Source organism: Cupressus sempervirens, chromosome 11 (genome assembly GCF_028749045.1).
Source record: "Cupressus sempervirens isolate cs-2001-9-10 chromosome 11, ASM2874904v1, whole genome shotgun sequence".
NCBI classification, from domain to species: Eukaryota; Viridiplantae; Streptophyta; class Pinopsida; order Cupressales; family Cupressaceae; genus Cupressus; species Cupressus sempervirens.
In genome coordinates, this window is record NC_143128.1 from 153839222 (window position 1) to 153845243 (window position 6022).

The following is a 6022-nucleotide window of genomic DNA, read 5'->3' on the forward strand; positions in this document are numbered from 1 at the left end:
TTTTGAGACACCCAAATTTGACAAATTCAGAGAAAAAGGAGACCTTGTCACACATATCAAAGAATTTTACATGCACTGCCAAGAAGTGGCATACGATGATGTCTTCCTCTTGTATCTCTTTCCCAAAAGCTTGGCCGGACCAGCTCTGGAATGGTTTTATAGAATCCCCTATGGCACGATTAAAATTTTGCTGAATTGTCTGAGGCATTTGTAGCCCAATATGCCCATCTTATTGAAACAGAGCTATCAGTAGTTCATCTTGTCTACACTAAGCAAAAAGGTGGAGAAAGCCTTCCCGAATATCTACAAAGATGGCAAATCCTTACCACCCGCATATCTTGCACCTTGCCAGAGCGGCATTTGGTGAAAATGTTTATTGATAATGCCCATCCCAGCTTGGCTCACCACATGACTATGAACTATTTGCAGACCTATAAAGACATCAAAGAGAAAGGAATGATCCTTGAGCAAGGACTCATTAAAGATGGTGTGGTCAAGATTTACAAGGAAGCCAACCAAAATCAATCACATTCCAATGACAAGTCTAGGTATTGGAACAAAAACAAGCACGTTGCAACAGATGGTGTCACTGACACTAGACATGTGAATATTGTTGGTCCTTCTCAAAACCAGTCCAACCCACCATATCAACCAAACAATCAACAAGCTATCAACTACTAACAGTAGAACCACCAAAGCTATCAAAAACACAATCCAAGACCCAACTTTCATGGGTCTAGCAATCAAGCTAATGCCATCAATGTAGCTGCAGGACAAAAGTCCAGATTCCAACCTACACCTAGAAACTATACACCCCTTGGTGAGCCATTGGATGTCATTTTTGAAAAATTAGTCAAGGAAAACCTCATCAAATTTCCTCCTACCTAGAAAATCGACCCAAGCCAATCTAAAGCTGCATGGTACAAAGATAATGAGTACTGCAAATTTCATAGGGTAAAAGGTCACACTACCCTCAGATGCAGGAAACTGAAGGATTATGTGCAAGACCTCATTGATCGGAAAGAAATCACCATTGGTGCCCAAACCTCTCCCAATGCAGGCTTACAGATCTATCAAAATGCTTTTCCTTCACACAACAACCAAAATCCTGGAAAAGCACCTATCCAAGCCAACAACAACAACACCAACAACTGCCAGCCAAACCAATAGCATGGGAAGAACAATGACCACACTTCATCCTATATAGACTATGGTAGCCTTATAGGTTGTATATCCGAGAAAGAGCCTTCTGTCAATGTTATCAATATCCAAGGACCAAACAATGAGTGTGCAGTCACCACTTGAAGAGCATGATTTAACATCGCAGGTCCACCAGTTTAACCAACACCATCAGCTCCATCAAAAAGCCAGTACAATATCTTGGAACACCTTGGGAACGTGCTAGCCCAAATCTCCATTTTAGACCTTCTTCGCACTAGTCCTGTGTACAAGAACATCCTTGATAGTGCCCTTATAGAATCTCGTGTCCCTTTAGATATCAATGCTACTAATTTTTGTAATCTTGTTGGACACCTATCCTCCTCATGTGCCCTATCTTTCAAACTCACCGACATACATGTGGTCAAGCTAGATCACACTCTTCTGCTTCGCATAGCCATCATGGTATCCAATTTTTCCATGAAAATAGTAATGATAGATAATGGATTAGTCTTGAATATTTGTACCCTAAAATTCATAAAACAAGCTAGGTATACTGAGGCAGATATCATCAGTGAGGTTATCACCATCAAAGCTTATGACAACTTGGAAAGAACCACAGAAGGAACTATTTTGCTGCCAATCAAGGTTGGGCCAATCATCCAAGAAACACTCTACCATTTATTGATCTAAAGCTACCATTCAACATCCTCCTCGGTCGCCCATGGATTCATGCCATGAAAGCCGTTCCATCCACTTACCATCAGTGCATCAAATTTTCGCATCAAGGCACTGAGGTAACCGTCCATGCCGATCCAGAACCCTTTTCTTACTGCAATGCGGTTGAAGCTTCATATACAAACCATTTCCCTAGAATTGATATCGGCATAGCCATCGCCAGCTCATCCCACACTTGTAATGACCCAGAAACCATCCTTTCCTCCACCCTATCGACCGTAAAGATCAATAACAAAGGCTGTGGAGAGTATAGTCTGTCAGATGCATTTGCTGTCGGGGCACTCCCACTTGATCCACATGCCAATGGATGACTGACATATCACAAAGCTAAGGAGAGTCCACCTCCTCGGTATAAACAGTTTGGCCCAACAACCTTTGTATCCTCGAAAATCCCTCTTCATGAGGAGCTCACTCCAGATATCAACAATTGGTTACATAAGGATGCACCTCAAAGAAATCAAGCACACCTTGATCACTTCAACCAGAAGTATCCCCACGAACATAAGCTCATCACTAACAAATGGAACTATCAAGGTGGTGGTCTAGGACCAAAAGAAAGAGGCATGCAGTGCCCCATCGATGCACACAAGTGGGAATCGAAGTCAGGTCTTGGCTTTGGCATACCCACAACTGGGGGCACCAATACGGATGGTCACACTTTTTCGAACATTCACCGCGACCTTGTCAAAATTGAAGACATTCCTGAGGAAGTTGAAAAGAAAGCCTACGACAATATCCTAGACCAAATCTCCCTCGGAGACTCTGTTCTCCAAGAACTATCCATCCATCTCATTGACCTACCACTCGCCCATCCACAACTCATAGATTGGGACCAACCAAGCATCATACACATTGATGAGTTCACATCAGAGGAAGCGCTTCTGAGATTCATGGGAGCTGAAACACCTCACAAGAAAACAAAGCCAGATTCTGCCTATATCTACAAGCTAGATCCCAAGGGGTATTTTGGAGAAAATCCCCAACCTAGTGCCGATACACCTAAAACTGGAACTAAGGTGAATCTGAGACTAGCTAAGGCAGCGAAGAGAACCCCTCAGCAAGAACATCCAGAGCCACAAGTAGAACATGAAGATTTAGCATTGCCTCCTCAAGATAATCGACCAGAGGTGTCTTCTATTCTAATTGAGGATACTCGAGAAGTCAACATTGGTTCTTCAGAGATCCCCAGACTTGTTCACATTGTTGCATCCCTATCACAAGACCAAGTTGATCTCCTCTTTGAGGTCTTAAGAGAGAACATTGGCCGATTTGCATGCTCATATCAGGACATGCCAGGACTTGATCCAAAGCTTGTAGTTCATCATCTTGCAGTCGATCCAAACATCAAGCCCGTCAGACAAAAGCTTAGAAAAATGCACTCCAAGGTGGCATTATTGGTCAAAGCTAAATTAGAAAGAATGTTAGCTGCTAAGGTTATTCGACCTATCGACTACTCAGAGTGGATCTCCAACATGGTCCTTGTCACTAAACCCTTCGGTGACATCAGAATCTGCACTGATTTCAGAGATCTTAACAAAGCTTGTCCAAAAGATGATTTTCCCTTGCCCAACATAGATATGATTGTAGATCTTACAGCTAGACATGAAATTTTGTCCCTCATAGACGAATTTTCTGGGTATAATCAAATCAAGATTGTAGAAGAGGATCAACATAAGACAACATTCACTACCCCTTGGGGAACCTTTTGCTACAACATGATGTCTTTTGGCCTAAAGAATGCTAGGGCTACCTATCAAAGAGCTATGATAGCCATTTTTCATGATCTCATCCATAGCATTTTGGAGGATTATGTGGATGATATCTTGGTCAAGTCTCATACCTTCATGGATCATCTTGTTGACCTGGAGAAAGTCTTTGATAGGTTAGACAATATCATCTCATGTTGAATCCCGAGAAATGTGTCTTTGGGGTCACATCTGGCAAGCTTCTAGGCTTTATAGTTTCTAAACGAGGTATAGAGATCAACCCCAAGAAGGTCAAAGCTATCTTAGACATGCCTCCTCCCTAGACACTGTGACAGCTTCGTTCTCTTTAGGGAAAGCTTCAATCTGTTCGGCGCTTCATCTCCCAGCTTGCAGATAAGTGTACACCATTTTCACATTTACTGAAGAAAGATGAGAACTTCAAGTGGGATCCTTTATGTCAGTGCAGCTTCGACCATCTCAAGTAGTATCTCATCAATCCCCCTATCTTGGTTCCACCAGTTCCTGGTCATCCCGTGATTCTGTACATATCAGCAACACCTACTACTCTAAGGGCACTTCTAGCACAGCTCGATGACTACAACAGAGAAAGAGCCATCTACTACATCAATAGAACCCTAGTTGGTTATGAACTCAATTACACTCCTATGGAAAAATCTTGTTTGGCAGTTGTTTTCTCAACTCAAAAGCTTTGCCACTACATGCTAAGTCATACCATCCAACTAGTCTCCAAGATTGACCCTCTCAAGTATATGCTCTCTAGAACAACACTTACAGGCCGTTTGGCCTAATGGGTTATGCTCCTTAGCAAATTTGACATCCAGTATGTGGACAAAAAGGCAATCAAAGGGCAAGCTATAGAAAATCACCTAGCTGATGCACCTCTAATAGATGCTTACCCGTTGATCACAGAATTTCCAGATGAGCATATCTGTCTAATTGAAGAACAACCCCCATGAAAACTTTATTTTGATGGCTCATACACATCTCATGGATCAGGGGCAGGAATATTTTTGGTCACACCTCAAGGAGATTACATTCCAAAAGCCTTCAAGCTACAATTCCCTAGCACCAACAATATAGCTGAATATGAGGCCCTCATAGCAGGATTAAAGATAGCTGCAGAATGGAACATTGCTGAGTTACAAATCTTTGGTGATTCTCAGCTCATCATCAAGCAAGCCCTAAATGAATATCAAACCAAAGATGAAAAGCTATTACCCTACAAAGAGCTAGTTGATCAGCTGACCTACCATTTTACAAGGCTTCAGTTTACACAAGTGCCTCGAATACAGAAGAAAGCAGTAGATGCTATGGCTACTATAGGCTCGCTCTTGGAAATTCCCCAAGCAGCTACATAGTATGAGTTTTTAGTCGAGCAGCTCCTCACACCCGCCTATGCGAATGAGGATTCAAACCATGTTTGTATCTTGGTTGGTCCCCAATCCCCTTGGTACCATGAGATTCACACTTACCTTAACGATGGTATCATATACCCTCACCTCACACGTACCCAATGCCATAACCTCATCCGAAAATCCTCCCGCTATGTTATCATAGCCAATACCCTATATCGTCGGGGTTATCACGATACTCTCTCTCGATGTTTAGACCAAAACGAGGCCACGATGGTGTTAAAAGAAGTACACTCTGGACTTTGCGGTGCCCACACGAGTGGTATTGTCCTAGCGCGAAAAATCCTTAGAGCAGGCTACTATTGGCATACGATTGAAGAAGACTCCTGTGACTTTGTCAGAAAGTGTCTCCCATGTCAGCAGCATGCAAATCTTGTGCACGCTCCAGCACAGGATCTACAGCCTATTGCACCACCTTGGCCTTTCACATATTGGGGCCTTGATCTAGTTGGAACTATCACACCCCTCTCATCTGATGGACATAAATGGATAATAACAGCTACAAACTATTTCACTAAGTGGGTGGAAGCAGTCCCCCTCGTCTCAGCTACAGGAGTTCAGGTCTCCAAGTTCATCTTATACCACATTGTTTGCTGCTTCGGCATCCCATCCACCATCTTCACCGACCACGGAGGTAACTTTGAAAATCTCAACATGGAAGAATTATGCACTTCCCTTCGCATCCATCATTGCTTCTCTAGATCATATTTCCCACAAGGCAACGGCCAGGCAGAGGCAACTAACAAAACCCTCCTCAAAATCCTAAAGAAAGTTGTCAATGATTTCGGTCGCAATTGGCATCTACAGATAAATCCAATCCTATGGACCTATCGAACTTCCTTTCGTACATCCACAGGCACAACTCCATACTCCCTAGTCTATGATGCCAAAGCGGTACTACCTATAGAGGTTGAACTTCCCTCCTTGCGCATATCTTTGCAAGGGCATATATCAGATGAAGAATACAGAGTAGCTCAGCTCACCCAG